Below are 21,561 nucleotides of genomic sequence, written 5' to 3' on the forward strand. Positions count from 1 at the left end.
TGACTGAGACATGGACACAAAGCTTGAGTAAGGGTGAATGACAAAGAATTTTAAATCCTAGTGGTGTGGAAGTGAAATCCCATCACATACTTTCTACTAAGAGAAAAGAAAGAAAGAATAAGATAGAGCAAAAGAGATCCAGTCTAGTGTCCACAAAAAATTAGCTTACTGGAAAAGATAGAGAAGGAACCTGATGAAGGTATTGTAGATTTTCCAAAGCAGAGGAACTGTAGAAATTTTAATTTGTGAAAGATTGTGAATCAGACCTCACTGGCACACTCCTGACTGTCTATGTGGAAAATGGTTTCAAAGTGGCAAAGGTCAGATATCTGGGAAAGCACATGAAATTTTGAAAGTTTACTTATGCTTTAATCTTTCCCCTTTTATAAAGTTTTTCCTTGCTAGTGTTTCATTTAATCTGCAGATTTATTTCATTATGTACAAGAATTCTAGCAGCCAAGAAATAGCAAAGGCATTGTTAACAATTAGCTGATCTTTATTTGTTACTACCATTAACGCTCCTTAGCAGAGTAAGACTGTATGTACTGTACCGATCAGGCCACTTGATATTTCACCTTTATTTCTTTCCTCTTTACTTGATTTTTCAAATAATTTCATTTCCTGTGGCACAATGTTTTCTTTGAACTCAATGTATCAAGCATAGAAGCCTTTACAATTAAAATGCTTCTAAGTTGATAATACTTTTCCAGCTGTACATGCGCAGATGCACACAGGCACTACAGAAAGCAAGATGAGAAAATACCAACTCTTCTGCTAAGGAAAGTAGTGAAGAGTCAGTACAGCACAGCCCTGGTCCTCCACAAGTTAGATTAAAGCTCCTAGATTAAAAAAGCCCTGGAGCTGTCTTTTGAAAATAAGCAAATTTCTTTCAAAGGATTTGCTTTTTAAAAGCCCAGGGTTCAAGCCCAGGGTAAATTACAGGTGCTAGGTTCAGTACAGGATTCAGGACAGTCACATGAAGCAGTATAATGAATGAATGAGACTTGCTGATGGAAACAGATGCCTTGTCAGGTCATCCAATGCAATCCCCTGTGGAAGCAGGTTTATTCTGTGCTGTATATCTTCCCGTTTCAACCCTACTACATGGAGCTGATAGCCTATTTTGCAGTGGCTTGTAACTCTGAATCCTGATTTCTTAACCCCTGAGTGTTAGCTATTTGGGCTTATGTGATGAAAGCACCCCAGTTTCACAGATGTCAGCTATAATTATTTTAATTTCTGTATGTACTGCAGTTTTTATTGCTATAGTACCAGAGATGCCAACCAGAACTGAAGAAGATGATGCATTTAATTCATGTACATGATCTAAGAAAAAGTGCATATTGTATGCGATTCTTCTGGAAGACTTTATCCTTCCTTTCCTCATATTTTGTATTACTTTAAACTAAAAGTGTTTGTCAGACTGATGAGAAACTTCATACTTTCAAGTCTGCAGTGCCAAAAGAATCACTGACGAATGTTACCTTGATCAAACTTAATCACCTACTTTCTGTAAGGATGCAAATAACCCGCTTGTAGATTGCCCATAGGCTTAAGCTCGACACTCTTTTGAGTTCTTTATTGGCTTGCAGCCAGACTGCTCAGCATTATGTAGGATCCAGTCCTTTCCACGAGAGGAAAAAAAGGGTACTAGCCATGATATTGTTGTTATTGGAACCTGCAGTTCTTTGGATTGCACTTATCTGGGCATGTTTTACTCAAGTGGAAACTTGCAAACAGGATTACACCAAAACTGTAATTGCACATATGGTTTTTTTGGTTTTGGTTTGGGTTTTTGTGGTTTTGTTTTGTTCATTTGTTTGTTTTTTTCCTCAGCTAACACACATAGTGAGTGGCTGAGATGCAGACAGCTTTGTGCAGACAACCCCAGTGCAGGCTCCTGCTGGGAAGGCGGTCATCGGCCAGGTGGGGAAGTGTCAGCCTTCGCTGTGCCTTGGCACAGTGTAATGCTTGAAGTTGATGATGTGCTGTCTTCTGAGCTCCCTCTTTTTTTTTTTTAATTTAAATTTTCCTAAGGGCTTTTTACCTTGGCATGTTGGTATATTAGCCTTGAGTTTCTCCTACCTATTCGGAAATTTTGCTATTGTGGAATTAAGCAAAGATTTCATTCTCTGAATGTATGAATTGCTACTCTTTCAAGATCCTAAATACCTTTCAGAAATTCCATAGGCATACAGCAGGGTTTCACATTTTTCATTGTTTGTTTGCATCCTCTGCTGAATATGAGAACTGCCATTTTAAAGCTGAAAGACAAGTTAACTTCACAGCTTTGAAACAAGTTTTAGAGCCTTTTACCACTGGAATGCCTATTTAGATTCATTCTGCATGAGTAGCCAACGAAATTCACTGCGAGTTGATTATCCTTTGGTGGCTTCTATGAAATGAGTCTGGTTTTGTGGCTGGTCCCTTGGGTAATTATTCCTGACTAAACCCCTGCTGTGACTGACACAACCCAGAGCTGTTGTCCTACATGGTACTGATGAACTACTTTCTTAACGGTGCAGATCAGGTCTTCCATTATGGAATGAAAGGCATTGATTAATCACTTCGTAGCTACTTTCTTTGCAGGTATCCTCAGTCAATACATATTGGGTAGAATCTCTGTACTTTCCCCTTGCACTTGTTAAAACTGTTTAAAAGTCACAGCTAAGTATTTGAAAAAAAGTTCTTTGTAAAATAGAAGAGCTGTAGATGAGCCTGGTTACCATTAAAACTGTAAGGGCCAGACCACATACAGGGAAACATGTATGTAAATGCGAGCACAAATAAAATTGCTAGTGATGTATATTCTGTGAATATGATTGGTCAGTTTTCCAATGTATGTAATCCTGTGGGTTGAATAATACTTTCCCCTTTACAATCCTTTTTTAAATACTTGGGCGTAGGTATTTTGCAATAGTAGATTCAGTCTCAGGAGAGGAAGTGTTAAGGTTGTATTTCACACGCCACTGTGTACATTCAAGGACTTCATTTATGATGCCAGTTGACCATTTCAAACTGTGTTTCTGACAGCTTGGCACTAATGCAGGCTATGTGTCACGAACAGCTGAGGCAGCTCTGTGAAGTGGGAACCATCTGGAGCTTTCTGCTTTTTTTTCAAAGTGGCAGCCTTTTTGTCCTTCTTTGAGTATTTCATTCAGTTTTCCTTCTCTATTGTCAAATAAGATGAGTAACAAGAGCAGCATTTTGCTTTCCACCCTCCTTGCCATGATTTCTCTGGGTAATCATCAAACATTGCTGTGTTCATGTGAGCTTTTGATGCCAACTGGGCAGAGAGAATTCAAGAGCAAAGCTGTTCTTTCTGCAATTAACCAGCAGAGACAGAGCAAACGATTAACTCGGCACAGTCATGTCAGAAGTGAAGTGGTGGCAGGCTTCTTGGGTCAGATTTTTTATAATCTCTTATAACTGAAAAATGCCATCAAGTCACAATGGTTTTGTGTCACGCTTGCTTTCGCTGGCAATAGCAACACTACAAACCACAAAGCAGTGGAGAAGCAGGCCCTTAAATCTCATCGCTGAGGCAACTCCACTGATGCCCCATACATGGCTTAAGCACCAACCATCTGATATCATTTAGTGGGACATGATTTTCTTGATGTTGCTTGTTATTTTTATTGTCATTAATTTGTACCATTGGTTTCCCTTGTTAGGCATTTCATTACATATTCATATACCCATCTGTTATTGGGCAAAAATCTCCAATGGGAGCCAGTCTGGGTGCCATTATTCTGCCGTGCCCGCATTTTGCCAGCAGTAACTATCGTTTACTACTCAGGCAAAAACCTAGGGATACTTTCTCTGTTTTGTCAAAGCCAGGGCTCAAAATTGTACCACAATTTCTTCTCTGCTTTAGGAAAAAAAAAAAAAAAAAAGGCATGAAAATATTTTTCTGTTCCTCCATTGTGCCTTAGAACCAGATGGGTAGAGGTGTTGTTTGGCAAGGTTCACCTTTGATTGAGTGTGCTGTATCACTGAGCACAGAGCAGCAGAAGAGGGTTGTGTTGTGTCCGTCCATGTATCATGCTGAATTTCAGGAGCACTGTGCAGGAGCAGAGAGATTTCCAGTGTGACTGGAAGGACGGAGTCTCCCCAGCCGGTACATGGGCAGCGTGACAAGGAAAGACAGGACACACAAGCCCAGAGACAGCTGAGGCATTTCCCATAACCACAGCTCTGCATCTGAGCACTGGTAAGAGTCAGGCTGCCCTATCTACATAGTATTGGGGCCCCATAGCCAAGAGTCTTGGCAAAGAAGAGAGATTTAGTCCCTGTTCTCCTTCTCTTTAAGTACATCAACCCCTTTATTTTGGTCCCATTGAACAGTAACAGGCTGCTCCTGTTTGAGAGGCTGCAAGGTTATGCTGCATGCATAGGTGCCCACCATCTGTCTTAGAAGTAAAGAAGCTGTGAGATAATGGGTAAGGGGCAATCCTCAATACCGCTCCCTCACATTCCAGCCCAATGAATCTCTGCTTGGAGTGCCCACTTAGCAAGGGGACAGAGGTTTATCTGGACTAGATGGAACTCCCTCCAGCCTCACCCCAAGATGTGGGCATTCACAGAAGGAGGTGATGTCTCTGCTGGTGCTCTTCACTTCTCCAGGGCGTGTTTGTGCCGAGTATTATGCACAGCACTCTGTAAGTTCAAAGGAAACTAAAGTTTAAAGCACCCTAGAAAACTCAATTTTTGTTCAGTACAGATGTGGAAATTGGGCATGTTCTCTAGTTCCTGTGTGGCTGCATGCTCTGGACTTGTCTCGTTCGCAGCCAGATCTCAGTGCTTGCCCCTGCTTGTTGCAGTCTCTTTTCTGTAAGAAGTAAAACTGTGTTCACAGGCTAGAAGGAAAACATGTTGGTGCTTTAACATATCTTCAGTTTTTAGGACTCAGTGACCAAGACTCAGTGACAGGCTAATACATGGGCAAGGCTTACCCTACAGTCTTAGCAAAACCTTGATTAATTTACTATGACACAAATCCCAAACAGAACTATAGCCCTAGCACATGCGTACTGTACAAATATACTCTAAGACCGTAGGCTTTGCCCTTAGGAGTTCAAGTGGAAATTCTATGTGGAGAGAAAAAGTGAGAAGAAAAAATTACTAGCAGGCCATCTGAAACATAGAGAAGATGAAAGACAGGAAGCAAACCTGCCATTTATCAGAAATGCTAACACCCAAAGCTCCTGTTCAGTGCATTGGGATTGGGATTGGGCATTGGGATTGGGATTGGGATAGGCATTGGGATTGATGAGCTTCAGGCCATTTGCATAGGACTTCAGTGGGAGAGCTGAAGAGTAACTTGTCGTTGTTTCGTTTGTCTGTAGCGTTTTTAGCTATTTGTCTTCAATAGCCTAATGGAGGTTTGCAGATATCAATGTCCAGTGATCAAAGTTTACCACTGGAGAAATTTTGATAATTTTAAATGTAACTTTCTAACAGGTGATGGATAACTTGCTCTTAGTCATGTAACGTGGTAGCTATGAAGTACAGAATGATTTAGATCATCTGCTTTTTGTTCCATCAATTCCTTTGTCTCTCCACCCCTTTTAGTCCACTCTTGCCCATTTGTTTTCCCTTCTTTTATCCTCACTTATTGGTTTTTAATGCGGAAAGAGGAGAAGAAAAGTGTTTAAAAGTCAGTCCTTCAGGTTTGGGAATTTTGATTAGGAGAAGGTAAATGGAAATAATGAGGAAGTAAAATAAAGAACATTTGCACAATTCTTGGGATATGTGCACAAAACCCATGTTTCTCTTTCTGCATCCTTTCAAATGAGGTTTTGTCTGCATTGTCAGCTGGTAACAATGAAGTCTTATGTGTTGGAGCTGTTGGTGTTATCAGAGACTTTATGAAGAACCCAGAGCCTGAAAGCTGCTATTTAGTTTTCAGTGCATGGAGAAGTATTTATTTTGTTTTTGGCTCTGCTTCCCATATTTCTGTTATTCAGGCAGCCATCATAGATCTTGGTCTGTGGGGAGTATTGGAAAGTGTTAGAGACTTTAAGGCAGTGACAGCTCTGAGGGATGGCTGTGTATGAACCTCAGCCACATGCAAGGCTCGCTTCCCTGGTAGGACCTGAACTGAGACCTTAATTCAAAAGAAGTAACTCTTGCTCACAGCATGAAAGAAATGATAGTTACACATTCACTTTTACACCTCTAGCTACTATGGAGTCGGACTCTCTGCTAATGTCTGACAGGTTTTTGTGTGGTAATAAGCCTGAAGTGTTAGTTTTAAGACATTTTGCAGAAAATAAAGGTTAAGCAGTGCTTCTGAAGAAAAATCAGTAGTCACATTTGAGCAGATAACTTTCTGGCTTCTCTCATCCCAGGGGAGGGGTGATAGCTGTGTACACAGCTGAGAACTGAGGCTTCTTTTCTCTTCTGCTGTCAAGTCTTTGCAGTCTTGGGAGGAAAGTGCAGTCTAAGAGGAGGCTGCTATAGTGGGCTTCTCCTTTATGTCACAATATAAAGCTGTTTCCTTTAGTTATGAAGTCTTTTTAAGTCCCAACTTCCCATTCAGTTGAAGTGTCTCTCAGCTGTTATAGAGTGTGTCTGAGCATCAAGTACCTCTCAAACAGCTGTGTTAATGTTTTCTGAAAAAAAAAGTATATTAAAAAGTTATTTTCTGATGTTTTTGGTGACATCAGCTAGTTTTATTTTAAAATTTATTTGAAATACATTTAAAAATTGTGTTATTTCTTGATATATATCTGAATCATGGAAGAAGAGCCATGCAAGATGGCTGCAAAATAAGACTGTAGTCAGAGCAGTACCATAGCCATGTTTGCACAATGCAGAGTAACTGGGACATGGCTCTCCAGCCTTCAGACCTCATCTAATATATACACATGGCACTGTACAGTCATAGCTTTTGCTCAGTTAGAGACTGGGAAATTTTCCACAGAAACTTGCATAGATATAGATACACCCATAATTACTTATAGGAGGTATGCAATACCTTTAAGCTTTCTGGACAAAAGGACAGGTTTCAGGGGTTTTCAGAGAAGATGATAGTAGAGCTTCACTTAGACGAAGAAGCGTATCCGAGCCGGGAAACAGAGAGTGTGATCAGAGGCAGGACCAGACAAGGCAGAATGAACCATTGCGAAACTGATATTTCTGCTTGGATACCACTAATTTAGAAAGACATATCTTGAGTTTCACCAGCAATCAGTGGGACCAAGCTGTCTGTCTTTTAAATATGTGGTTCAGATTTCCAAGTTACTCATGCAAGTTTGAAAATGTTTAGCATTTGCAAATTAGTTGGAGTCTGTGGCTGTGCTTATTGCCTAGGATAATTTATCTGTGGTAGGAGCCTATTGCATGAATCTTCCTTTATATTTGCTTGTTGAAACTTGTTTTTGCTTCAAGAGATTTGGGAAAAAAGATTGTTTTATTTCAGATCACTCAGCAAGCAAGTAGTTCTGCTCATATTAGAAGTTCCAACTGAACCTCAATGCCCAAAGGTTTCTTTTCCTGTGAAGTTACACAGGTTGCTGTAACACCGCCCACCCCCCCCCCCCCGCCAAAAAAAAAAAAAAAGCACCAGTATCCAGTCTGAATCCCTTGGCTGTGACATGCTTTATAGATACTGCTCGATTAAAAGGCTTAAGGAAATTCAGAATTCATAGTACTGGTGGATAAAACTGGTTAAAACTGAAACAAAATAGGTACCACTGTGCTACAGTTATCAGAGGCCTTTCTAATACTTCTTGGTTTTATAGTCCCACAGCATAAAGTCTGTGCAAATAGCTTCGAGTGTAGAGAACAATCACACTTTCCTTTCCTTCTTAACACTTAATTAGAAAAAGAGAAGGAAACCAACACTGAAGGAAAAAAAAAGTAATAGAAAAATGAATGGCAGTTCTCTAGACCTCATGAAGAAATGGTTTGCTGACAAACGTGGCTGGAAAGAGACACGAACTCTAGCTTAGATTACTGCAGTCATTTGAAACCACCATCTCATAGGTTCACTTTTCTGTGGTTATTTCCACTCTAGGTGCTTTGGCTGCTGCAATAATGTAAGTGATATGGTAGCCGATGTTTCCTTTATTGTGATTCAACTGGGGGTTTTTTTTGAGATTGTGGACTTTTCTTGCTTGATTAATATAAGCCATTGTTGGCAAAAACACTTTTTGGTCAGGATTAATTCCATCTATGCTTTGTGGGTTTGCTCATGTTGCTGTGCTGGGAGACCTTAACTAGATTACACCAAAATCACGATCCTCAGAAACAGGCAAAGCTAATACTGAAGCAGTCAGGTCATGGTCGAAGAGAGCTCTAGAAACATGTTTTTCACTCTGCAGCTTGGTTTAAAGTTGATCTTTCATGAATTCTGCTGTTGCTAGAGAAGGGTCATCATAATTCAACAGTTTCTACAGTACTACTAGTAGTGAGATTACTTGAGTAGACTGAGATCAGTTATATTCTGGTTTAGTTCTGCATTATAACTCCTATTATGTGTTTCACCTAAGTCAAGTATTGCTGGGGGAAAAGGCTGTTTCCTTCTTTTCTCTTCTTTCTCTTTTCTTTTCAAACCACTCTGAAGTTTCTGAATGTTATCCAGAAGAGTCATATAATTCCAGCAATATGAGGTGGTGCAGTTTCTATTTGCAGCAATGAGAGGCTAGATATATATATAGTCACAGGAACAGCATAATGTTCAAAGTACTGCAGAGATAGCCAAATTATTAATAGTGAAAAGCGGAAGAATTCAAAATCTATTTTCAGGTATTTTGGATTTGTACCATTTCCATGCTCTCTGAAATAGCATCCTTTCTGGGCAAACAAAGGAGATGTTTGGAAGCCATTATTGTGAGTTAAACAGCTTCTGAGAGAAAATGAACATGCTTTTGAATGCAAATAAATGTGTATTAGGGGAAATTATACAGTATGATCTGTTCCACCATCATGTATTCCACAAAACTACAGCACGGGATGGGGCTACATTAGTTAGGAATTTTCCTTTTTGAGGGTTCCTGTCAAGTTCTCCATCATTCTGAGAAGTTGTTTTTTGCCCCTCCCTGCTTTTTTTTCTTGTGTGATTACTCTGCAATTTTAAAGTATAATATAAGCAGTTATCTAATTTAGACTATACTAAGGAAGTTTGTGCCCATTATGGTCTTTGAAAGGCACTGGTAGAATCATTGTGCTGCTGCCATCACTTTGAATCTAGTTTGCCATTCCCGCTGGAGGTGTATTAGTTTCTCCCATTACCCGTGGATGACTGACATTATGGGCAGTACCTGCTATATTCTCTTACACTGGAGCCTATTAAACAAGTGTTTAATCCACAGATTTTTGATACAGGATGCTGTAACAGCTCCAATGAGGCCCTTTGGGTGTATCCTGACAATGCCTGCTTGGGGAGCCATTAGACTGTTGAATATTAATGTGATCCACTGTAATGGTTCCTTTGGTGCAGTTAGTGCATGTTATGTTAATGTGAACTTAGGGATTCTTTAACTGACTGATGCAGGAGAATTCTTATTTGGCGTGCTAAATATCTAGATGCAGTTGTTGATTATGCAGCCAGTCTATGCAGTGTCATCATTTATAGAGGGTTAAATCATTCAGCCTGTGGTTTTGTTTGTTTGTTTTCTTTTTTTCAGTGTTCTGTAAGTAATTTTGCTGAGTTCAGGTTATATATATTATATACTACATATATATATATAAAATATATATATTTTAAGCCAAAAGGTGGGTCAGTGGTGGGGTTTATTACTTGAAGGCTTGTGACTGTTCACATTCTCTGTGGCCTGTAGCTCAGCTGCACCTACAGGAATGTTTTGACAGTACAATTGAACTGATGCAAGAGCTTTTTGCCTTCAAAACGGGGCTACTCCTGCTTCCTCATATCTGCTCTCCCACAGGCTCCTGCCTCCTCGTTTGTGCTGACTCTGGCTCTTGTCTGACTCCTCACTGACAGCTACAGCCATGTTTGCCCGATCGCCTTGCAGTTGTATGCCACTTTGCACTACTTCTAGGACTCCTTAGGTCTACCACATTCCATTCTTTGGCTTAACTTTATTTTTTCTTTTCTGCTAGAAACAACACCAAATAAATTTGTGATTTCCCTGATAGTCTTCTTTCCCTAGGTAGCAAGCATCTCACATCCTTTATCCGTTTGCTGCTTTTCTTGATTCAGTCTAGTGTCTTTCTGCTCTTCTCTGACTTTGGTCTTCCTTAATTCCTCCCTATTATCTTTCTAGCTGCTTTTCTGAGACCTCAGGGAAAGGCATCATCTCCTCTCCTGTGTCACAGTATTGTCTGCTTTCTTGAAGCGTGTTGAAGTCCCTCCCCTGATGATCTAGGTCCCTGAAGCATCTGATTATGACTATGCATTTCTCCTGACCTATTCTCCATTTCATTCATTTCTCACGCTGATGACTCTCCTCCCAGCCCTTGACAAAACAGGCTGCACAGCTGTGTGAGGATGGAAAAGGTTTTTTGTTCCTTTTCCCACCTTCAGTAATAAGAACAAAAGAACAGTGTGCTGTCTTTGCAACAAAACATGAAAATGAAATACATTTCTTCCCGGTTTTCATTTTTCCTCTTTGCCCATTCCTTTAAAATCAGCATATTAAAACAAAACAAAAAAAAAAAAAAAAGAGAGAGAAAATGAAAGGCAGGGAAAAAGAAAGGGAGAGGGGAAAGTTAACAAAAAGGATTTCACAAGACTTACATCTCACTCTTCTTGAAAGTTTTACAATGAAAATGTTTTAAAAGAGTGTTTGCTATTGTTTGTAATAACTGAGCCACTTTCTTCCTTATTTCTTCATATATACACCTCATCCCCTTTCTCCTCCAGGTCTGGCTGCTCTGCCTGATCCTCACTGCCTGTGGCATTTGGTGGTGGCTGCTGGAGCTCTGAGGGACTCTGTGGCAGATCTGGCTCTCAGGAGCCCTGTCTGCAGAGAGAAAAGTATCTGTCATTTTTATTCTTCAAAAGCTGGAATTTTAGTATCTTCCCTGGCTTTGTGTCTTCTGTTTAGTATCTTACCTGGCTTCCCGAGTCACAAGCACATTCAGGGAAATTTCTGCAGCTTTCTTCAAGTCTTCGTTACTGTTGCTGGGACCTTTTCTCTAAGCCCCAGTGGTGTCTTTTCCCAATATGATCTTGACGCCACCTCACCCCATCCTCAAATACTCATGGTGAAAACTTCTCCTCTCTTTTGGCCTTCAGCTTCCCGTCTGACTTATAATATGTGTACCATGAACCTGAATCTGATCTGGGTTTAAATATTCTTTTATGTTGCTCTATTTCAATTCTACCTTTCTTTTTTAAAAACACAGAAATATTGAATTTACCTCTTCTTCTGTTTCCACAAGTGGTTATAGTTTTAAATTCTTTCATAGTACTTTAGGAAAGCAAGTGTTACTGTTAGCATTATTGTTATTTTAGGGCCACTGAGACACAGTACATTGTTACTATGCATCAGTGAAACTTGAGGACAGCTTGTAGCGTTTTGTATGATCAAGGCAAATGGTTTAGCCAATATAATTTCAGCCTGATAACTGGTTGTTAATCTGCTACCATGTAGTCTTCCAATGAAAAGTTTTCTTTTCTGTGTAGGACAGAAGCAAAAGCTGAAATGTCAGAATCTCTCCCAGGACTGAAATTTCAGTTTTAGCTTTGCTACAGTTCAAGTCTTTTGGCTCCCAGTCTAGTGATCTGTCTGTGAACATATTCCATAAGATATCTGGTCAGCTTCAAGACAAGCCCGTCATGACTGTTTCCCCTTGAGCTAATCCCCTGGATAATGAGAGTTAAGAGACCTTCACTTCACTTTTACTTGTGATCAAATGTCTTCTGCTCTCTGCCCTTCTGCCTTTATACTTTCTTACTCTAACTTATTATTTTCATACGAGAGTCAGGCAGAACTCCTAAGGAAATCAGGGCAGAGATCACACGTAAGTGAAACCGCTTAGCATTATCAGATAAAACACTCTTGGTGAGAAATCCAGCATATCTTTTAAAATAATGATTAGTTTTCATTATTCAGGCTGGTCACTGCTTCTTGAGCTTTTGCTTTATGCATTTGAAAGAAATCTTGTTTTACTCATCTATTTGTAAGACTTCAGGGGCAAATAAACCTCATCAGCTGGCAGTAAAGAGGCAAGATTGTGCAGTGAATGGAACAGTGTGTCAGTTTCAGAGCAAGCAAATGGATTTAATTTCTGGTTTCAGTTCAGGTGTCAGTTGTTTGTACCAATTAGAAGCTGAAAAGCTACTAGAGAGTAGATGTGTGTGCATGGGTTTCTTTTGTGTTTGGTTTTGGTTTGGGGTTTTTTTGGCTGTGTGTTTTGTTTTGTTTTTTAATCGTCCTGGTTCCTTTCACAAGCAAGAGCAATAAATTGCCAGTTAGAGTTCTGCAGGACAAAAAAAGTGAGGCTTAGGCCAGTTTCAGCCTTCTTCCTGGAAGCTAAGATATGAGAATTAGTTCACGTGTCAGGAAGAGCATGAGAGTAGGAAACGGCTTATGATGGAGTTCTAAGTCATGCTGCTTTTCCTCTTGTTTCTAATGTGTGTGCCATGGGGTTATGCCCTCTTGGGGAATGTTTATTGCAAATATCAGGCAGCCCAGACTCTTCCAAAATACTGAGCAGCCAAAAAGACTGTAATTTTCTCTCACTGAGAACAACCTGCTCTTCCAAAACCAAGTTCCTTTATCTTTTTGAAAACGAATACAAATTAGAAGCTTGTACCTTAGTTGATATGAATTACCAGATAAAGGGTGATACTGGCATCTTGGACTTGATTCAGGTCTGTATGTAATGTTCCTGTATGGATGGCTTGGCAGATCTGCAAACAAATCCATGCGTACCAGAAGAAATGCAGATAAACAGAGCACTGAGAAGATTTGTATTTGCCAAGTAATCCAGATAATTTAGAAAGGAAAAGTTTTGTTGTGATTATGTCTATTAGAGTGCTGACTCCTTCATGGCCTGTGGGGACAAACACAGAAAAACTCCAAAGGCCTAAGTACTTTTGTGCTACCGAAAGGGTATTCTGAACTGTTCTTAAATGCTTAAATAAGGTTTATGGCTAGCTGGGAGCACAGAGAAGTGTAAATGAAATCTTAAATCTGCATTTAGTTTAATCTGAATATGAATTTACTATCTACCTTAAAAGCTGTTCAAATGCTGAGAAAGGCTGAAGTATATGTGATAGGGAAAAATTTGCACTTTAGTCTTCACAGCAAAACTTTTCTAAGGATTTCAGTGCAATTCCTTCTCCCTAGTTCACTGTGCAGCATGTTCTGATGTCAGTTGTTGAGGGAACCTTACCCAAAATTTGTTACCTAGGTTCAAATTTCCAGTGAAGGGGCAGAGTGCAAAAGGTCTCCGAGACTGAGGCTAATGGTTTTTACATGCTTAGAGTTGGTTAGTGCACAATAATCATAGCTAGAGCAAGGATACACTGTGAATAAAACTTGTGTGGCCAAGGAAGAACACTTTACCTACCAGTTTCAGTTTTGTACATTCGTGCATATTCACATTCACAGCCATCTATGAATTTTTAAAGTAATTTTCAGTATAATTAAATCCATAAACTGAGGCCTGCAGGTATTAAGGTAATGGTAACACACAAGTAAATCCAAAATAAACAATTTCTGGAAATATAAACAAACACCTGAAATAACAAAAATATTTCCTTTTCCGAGTATTATTCAATATTTGTCTGGAGTAAATAATGTTAAATTGGCAGTTTCTTCTTTACTGCCCCAAAACAATGTATTGTATTTGGCTTTGAGATTTTATAGAGGTAAATGTCAACACAGCAATTTAGGCACTTTGAGGAAATTAATACCTCATAAATGTTAGGATAAAACCGAGTCCTTTTAAAGGCAGAGCTGTTTCAAAGTCAGCCATGAAAGATGTGACAGCATGTGATGCTGTCAGTTGTGATGGGAAAGAAACCTGTAGACAGGTAGACCAGAGATGAATGAGATCCCTGACATGTCTTAACTCCCAAAGAGGGGCTACAAAATTTTAAAAACTACATGGCTTTAAGTGATTAAGAGGATCAGATAGTAGTATTTACACTATAAAATAAAGTTAATAAAATGTGTGTTTGTTTTGGGTCTGGTGAAGTTTATGTAGAATTAAAATCTTGATGCTTTCAATTAAAAAAATAAGACTATTTCCAAACTTCTGAACCACTCTTTTTCTGATAACATCTTTTCTGTGACACTTCAGCTTTAACATTTACATTTATAATGTTTCCTCCCTCTTCAGTCACACACACACAGAGGACATTGCATGTGGAAGAAACGATTGAAGGTCATCCAGTGATAGAAAAAAATGAATTCATAGGGAAACTGAGCAAGGGATTGGAGAATTATTGAAGGTAAGGTCTTGAAAGATTTTTTCATCGCTTTCCTCAGAAATGAATAAGTGATCTCAGTTGAAGCTTTTTATGAATTTTTAATCTAAATGAAAACATCCAGCTTGAATACTAAAGTGTGGCAAAGATAAACACCTGAAAGAAAAGTTCTACAATGGGAATTGTCAGGCAACCTAATCGTAAGTGTTGTGAATGACAAAAACTAAAGTAATTAAACTGTGAATCTGTAATTTCACTAAGAATGAGCCACCTGGCAAAATTATTCTGTGTAAAATTCTTAATCTCAGGTTGAATAAACTATATCGATTCTCTAATAAAGAAACAGCTGAGGTATTACTAAGCCCATTGTCCTTATAGCACTACTTAGGAATATTTTTTTTGCTGACATCTGCATGTGTCGGACACATTTTTAATTGTAGTCATGAATAGATTAGTATCCTACAGATAGCAATATTTTTGAAGAGATGAAAAGAAATCCTGTATTTGCCTACAATACTCATTCTTGCTAGTGGTAACAGCTGGGAGAGAAAAAATTAATTTTACAGTAACATTTTCTATAATGGATGAAAATATAAAGGGAAAGTAAAGTGATGGCGTATTGAAGAGTGACTCACATTAAAAGACAACAAACCCTTGTCCTACCATTCAAATGCATTGCCTATGCTGAATGAAAAAGTCTAGCATCCACTTCATTCTGTGGGAGTTCCAGTTTTCAAGCTGCCTTAAATCTACAGTGAGGTTCTCTCCTAAAAGAGCAAACATTTTTGATAAACTGTTGTGGTGATGCAGGTATTTCAGTGTGCTCCTGCATTGGCAGTGTGAGGGGGGGGGACTACAGTGAAACGTCTTCTCTGTTTTGCTCTAGCAGGATCTGGGAGGATCTGAGGTGTGATGAGATTACAGCAATCTATATGTTATTCCCAGAAGGTATGCTGGCAGCTACTTTGCTCTACTTAGGTGTCTAGTCCAGTAGTTATAATGCAAATCCCATTTCAGAGAACTGTTAATCTTAGCAGCAGAAACAGCAGGGTGTGCAGGGACTGAAAAGTTAAAAGAGTTCCAAATCCACAGAACTAAAAGGTGGCTGGTAAAATCAGGCTGCATTCCTTCCAGCAAGGATGAGACAACTGAGCAATTTTTGTATCAGCCAGTCGTGTAGCAGCCTGAAGGAGCTCTTCAAGCCAGGAGAGAAAAGGCTTACAGAGGCTGTCAAAAAATTAAAGGCTGCTACAGGAAAAATATTTCTTCAAAAAAGGAAATTAAAGTCCTCTGAAATCAATTTATTTACTTTGGCTCAGAGATTTGACCCAGATACATAAATATCGCCAACAATAAAGAAGCAACATTGAATATTTTGCTATCGAGGGTTAGCTGGCTCTTTGAAAACAAGACCTTGAGACTTTAAATATTATGGGGGTTACTGTGGAAATCAAACAAAAGAAAAAAAATCCCCTTAAATTAAATAATGAGGCACAGTGGTATCTTGGGTCTACTCGGAGTTCTGTACTATGAGGAACAAGAATGAGTTAGGAGTACACTGAGCAGCTTCTTCACGTAGCTACTCCATGGTTTAGAGATAAGGGGCCCCCATTTACTCAGTCTCCACATGGGGACCATGTTGCTCCTGGATTTTTGGCTGCTCAGTTCTCCCTCCCAAAAAGAATAAACCTGTAATTTTTTTAAAGAAAGGCAAACCTGTATAACGTAGTAAATTATTTTCAGCAGACTAACTGCGAATATGAGATGCAAGTGTTGTGCTGCTTGTAAGCTGTAGAAAAAGGAGGCTGGAGTTCTCAGGTTTTTGAGGGAACTACTCTATTTCAGCATTTTTGTTTTCTTGCAGTTCTGAATCAGAAAAACTTCATTTTGTTCATAGAAAAAGAATGAGAACAGGCTATAATTTACAGTTGAAGTATAAATATTTATGCTTCCAGCTCTGAGCCAATTACAGTGTTTTGAGGTTTTTTTCATTAGGAATTGCATCTTTCATGTTAAATCTGATTGAAGTCAACTCCCCTGAAAGATGAAGGTGGAGAAATAAATTACGTAACAGAGAAATGAAAGCAACATTTTTCTTTCAGGTCTAAATGAAATATTTTTGAGTAGACCCAAAATGCAATTTTCTAGCTTTTTTCCCTTACGTTCCTTCCTCCCTACACAGAGTTGGTTTTACTTGAACCATTCTTCTCTCATCAGACATTTAAAATCCTGATTTAACCTCAGAATTGAAACATAGTGTTTTAGCAGCCTCAAAATAAAAGTTTGGTTTATCTTTCTTAGTCCACTGAGCAAGTTCATTGCTTCTCCCATTGTGATACACAGCAAATACTGCAACACAGAACAGAAATATCCAGACACACGGAGAGACAGTTCTATGTGTAGATCTGAATGAAGATGAGCTCTATTTCAAACAGCATACAAAATGTTGTTTACATTGTACTGGAAGAGAGCTGAGTTAAGGGAGAACAGTTGTTGGTCACCCCAAAAATTTTCATTTAACCTGACTGTATTTTTTGTTCTGACCCTTATGAACTTTTTGTTGCAATGACAAGAGCATTCTGAAATTCTGAAATTCAGCATGTCATTTTCAGCATGCTGAAACTGTCAAAATATCTTCCTCTAATTATTTTTTCTTAAAAACATTTGTGGAATTTGACCTTAACTGTAACCAGTGGTAGTGTTCTCACATTCATATGTAAGGCCTAATTATGCTAGTCATTGAACTGCTACCCTAGTCTAGTTCATGACATCAGTAATAACATAATAAGAACAGAAAGAAAGAATGTCATATCTAGGGGAAAAAAGATAATATGTCACCTGAACAAAGTAGAGGCATGGAGGTGTACGTTCGTGGATACTCCTGAGGCTGAAGTTGTCCTCCAATGTCTTGCTGCAGGTTGGAGAGCTGGCAGGTGTTACCAACAGCCTCTGCAGGATGTTTCTGCGCGTTCTGACCCCGGTACTGCCCTCTGCCTGGCCTGAGCCATTTGGATGGAGGTCTGGTCCGTCACTTTCAGTGCATCTTGGTTGTGCTGAGGAGATCAGGTTTAGTGTCCCAGGTGCCTGTTTGTAGTTTTGTTACACCCCTTGTGTGAGGAATGCCTTGTTTTCATTTGGTTAGCATACATGTAGTTCAAGTTAAGGAAAACAGATGAAGATTTGTTCAGAATATCCAGAACAGATAATGCGATGTAGTACTTGTTTTCTTTCATGCTTTCAGTTAAGCTTTTTTTTTTTTCTAGTAGATATCTATACCTGTGCTACAGTAGATAATACGAATAACCAAAAATGTGTAAGATATCAGATATTTCCCTCTCTCATTAACTGCCATGCTCTCTCCCATCTGAAATGGCAGTAGTCAGAGGAGTACAGCTGTGCTTGTATGTTCCTCTGTTCTAGGTGGGTCATGTTAGCTCTCATAGCCTCCCCTTTGACGTCTTCTAGGGGGCTGAGACCTGAAAACTCATTTATGTTCCTTCCTTAAACCCAGAGACAGTCTGGTCACCCTGTTAATGTGGATAAACATTGTGTAGCTTCTGGATATGGATGGAAAACACGTGGCAGTAATTAGCCGCTTTGGGATGGTAGGGCGTAATGGAGGAGGCCGCATCCTCTTAGACACGCCATGAGGTATAGGGTAATAGCACAAGGTTAAAATGCAGCTGGTCATTGTGGCATAACAGATTTGTGTCAGGAGCCCTTCAGTGTTATTGATTACCCACTGGAGACCTTATAGGAGATTTGACTCAGGTATTTATCAAATGAAATCAGCTTTGCATTACTGTCATGTTTTTCATTTCTGACATGACTGATCTGCAACACCTGATAAAATTCAGAGACCTCAATACACCAAGGTTAAACTGCATCTTCAGCAATCTGTGGAATAGATGAAAACCTATGATAATTCCAATGAAATTAATACAGATATACCAGAGGATAATTTGACCTATAAGTAGAATTCCTGTGAGCAACTTCTGAATAACATCTTCCTGAATTTATAAGTAATGCATTTAATTATCCTCATTAGAATAAATAAAAATTACATATGTCAGTAATGAGCAATGTGTTTGAGAGCCTTTCTGTCTCATCTGAAGAGTGGCAGCAATAGAGATGTCTTCAAAATTTTTCAAATCCAAGTAAGTACATTGAGTACATACCCGGGTGATCTTCAGTAAACAGATGGCCTAAAGAGTGGTATTTTTCTCTTGAGGATATTCTTGCTCTATAGCTACCAGTGTAGCTCCCATAGCTGACTCAAGAGCAATTACTTTGGCTGCAACCCCTGTAGTAGCTATGATAAAATCCCAGCCTTTGATTCATCATGCAATCTGGTTATTCATCAGAAGGTCAAGTTCACTTGTCTCTTGTAGAATATGATGGTGGTTAGAGGAAAATACATTGTTAAGGCTTGGCATAGAATGAAGCTAGTCCATTTTTCCTCCTTTTTTTTTAATTAATGAAAGGCAGACAAGTAATCTCATCTAGGTAATGTATTCATTTGGCTTAAATCTAGGTTTTTATGATGGTCATATACAAAGAGACTGTGGTTGGTGCTCACAAGAAATGAAGCAGTTGACTATTCAGAGCTAAGAACAAATTTTTCACAGTTGTTTTCTTGTTCTCCAGATTTTGAAAATACAAGCTCAGTGGGAGCACAATGGAGCATGAATATAGGAATATAAAGCATAGAAAAAACTTCACAGTTCTACTGGTCATTTATTTATTTATTTTACTGATGTGTTTTTGTAGAGAGGTGATTGACATCTAGAGTCACTGTGTGATATAGAATGGTTATTCCTCGGGAAAAAATAGGATTCCAGTTGAAAATAAGAACTAATCAATGACAGCAGTTTCTAACAATACATGATCATTTTGTTTTAATAGTACTAACACTGAAAATATTTTAACTGAACCATTTGATTTTGATTTAGCATTGATGCTGTCATAATGAATTAATATGTATTATAAACACACACACACACATACTCTTAAACATATAAATTATCAGTCCAAACAAAAGAATCTGAAAAATTAAAAATGTGAGATTTGTAACAAAAAGCTGAACTTTTTTACATGATTTTAGAATCAAGATTTCTACCAAAAAAAATGGTTTTATTTGAAAAAAAAAGAGTTTTGAAAGACTTGTTTTCTCGTTCATTTTGGCAGAGTTGCTTTCCTACATACATGTGGCTGAGAAGGGAAGAAAGGGGAAGGAAAATTCATAGCCTTGTTATTAAATGGAAGCGTACTATTTTCCATTTTTCCTCTATTTTGAAGTTAGATTTTTGAGGATCTCGTGAACCATAAGGAGAGTTTGAGACAATGCTACAAGCATTTTCTTTTTCCATCCTCTGACAGATGAGTAATAGCCACTGAATGGCAGAAACTTTCTGCGCAGCTGCTAAACTTGGCCACTAGTTTCTTGCTGGTCAGGGACAGCTCTCCAGTGCATTTCTAGTGGCAGTTAGTGGCCCCAGCCAAAGGCAGGAACTCTGCTGGATAGTGCTCCCCAATGTGTTCCTTTTCCAGTTATTCCTCTTTGGGATTTTTCACATATTCTGAAAAACAGTTCTTTATTGTGCCAGAAGTCTGTGCAATGTTTTCCTGTTTTGAACATGGCTGTCATGAGCTTAATAGTGCAGAAATATCAAAGTGAATGCAGAATAAATCTTCAGTGCCTACTGAATAAGGAATTTTCCTGAGAGTAATGCTACAGGGAAACACAGAAGTCAGTGGGGACAGCATATACTGGAGAAATTGGATGACAGTAAAATATAAGAAAAAAGTTAGGGAGAAGTGACCCTTTCTCTCCAGTAACAAACCCATCAAGCAAGCAATCAAGCAATCACCAAACCCTCAAAATACAAAAAAAAGTGCTAACTTCAAAATCAAGTAGTCAGTTTAGACTGAGTATTGACAAAACTGTAACCCGTCAATGCTTTATTTAGATTTAATAAGTCTATTATTATGTGCCAATTAAATAATCACTGAGAGTAAATGGACTTTAACTGTATGGCACAAATCCTTTTGCTGCTTGCTATGTCCTTAGCTTAAAATTCAGAAAAAACACTTAATGCAGAAAGAAATTATATTCTTTATACCTTGCTACACAATTGATGGAGGATAGATAGTGTTCCAGTCATTTAAAACTCTAGTAGTAAATGAGTTGGTAACTTCTCAAACTAGTAATTAACAATCAAAAATTGACCTTAATGCCTTTCTTGTTCTAGCTGTCTTTTTATGTTTCAACTTAAATGTGTGGACATGTCATTTTTAGTAGTAGTAAGGGCAAAGATACAGTATGGGAGCTGATATACAGCAGGAATGGGGTTTTCTGTGTTGTAATATACTGGACTGGCTCTACCAGCTATTCGTCCAGACAGGTCTGCATTTTTATTGCCTTGCAGAATTATGAAAACGAAACCTTTCATAGGGTACATTTAGAGGAATTGCATGAGAATTAGAGCTTTTTAAAATGAGACTGCGTTATTAGTGAAAGTTTGATAACGCAGTGGATTAGTTCTGGACTTTTCTTCTTTGTCTGCTTGCAAGCAATAAGTCCATCTTCTGTTAATGATTTCACAGAAGGAGGTCTCCAGGTGAAAGAATAAACTCTGATCCATTTTGCATGAGAAGGATGATTAATGAGAAGGAGATTATTAGGAAATCTTCCAGCCGGCTTCCAAGTCCTCTTTTCCTTAGTGCAGGAGTTCATAGCACAATGTCAATTTTGGATCACATCTGGTTTTGCTGTCACTCCTCTTTAGGGCCATCAAGATTCCTGCAGTGCCCCTGGACTCTGCTATCTAGTGTGTACAGAAAGATGCAACTGAGCTGCGCATATTCATATCAGCGATCTTTTTGCTGTCTAAGTAGCCCAGCTAATCAGCATTGCATAGATGGTCAATAGAAAGGGTAAATCTTTACCGAAGTGGAACCTAAGTAGGAGCAGTATTTATGTCCTTGAATTGCTCTCTGGAGATCATATTTTTTTCCACTAACTAAATAGAGATATTAGCAGAAAATTTAACCAAGAAAGTTGGTGACCAAAAGATAGGTGGTGTTAATATGCATAGCCCTACTCTGTTGTGTGTGTGTGTAGATAAATTATCATTTCCACAGAAGACGCAGCATGGAATACTGTTCTTACTGTCTACCATGAAGAAGTACATTCAGCCCTGCTTGTA

The sequence above is a fragment of the Caloenas nicobarica genome, chromosome 3 (genome assembly GCF_036013445.1).
Source record: "Caloenas nicobarica isolate bCalNic1 chromosome 3, bCalNic1.hap1, whole genome shotgun sequence".
In the NCBI taxonomy this organism is placed as follows: Eukaryota; Metazoa; Chordata; class Aves; order Columbiformes; family Columbidae; genus Caloenas; species Caloenas nicobarica.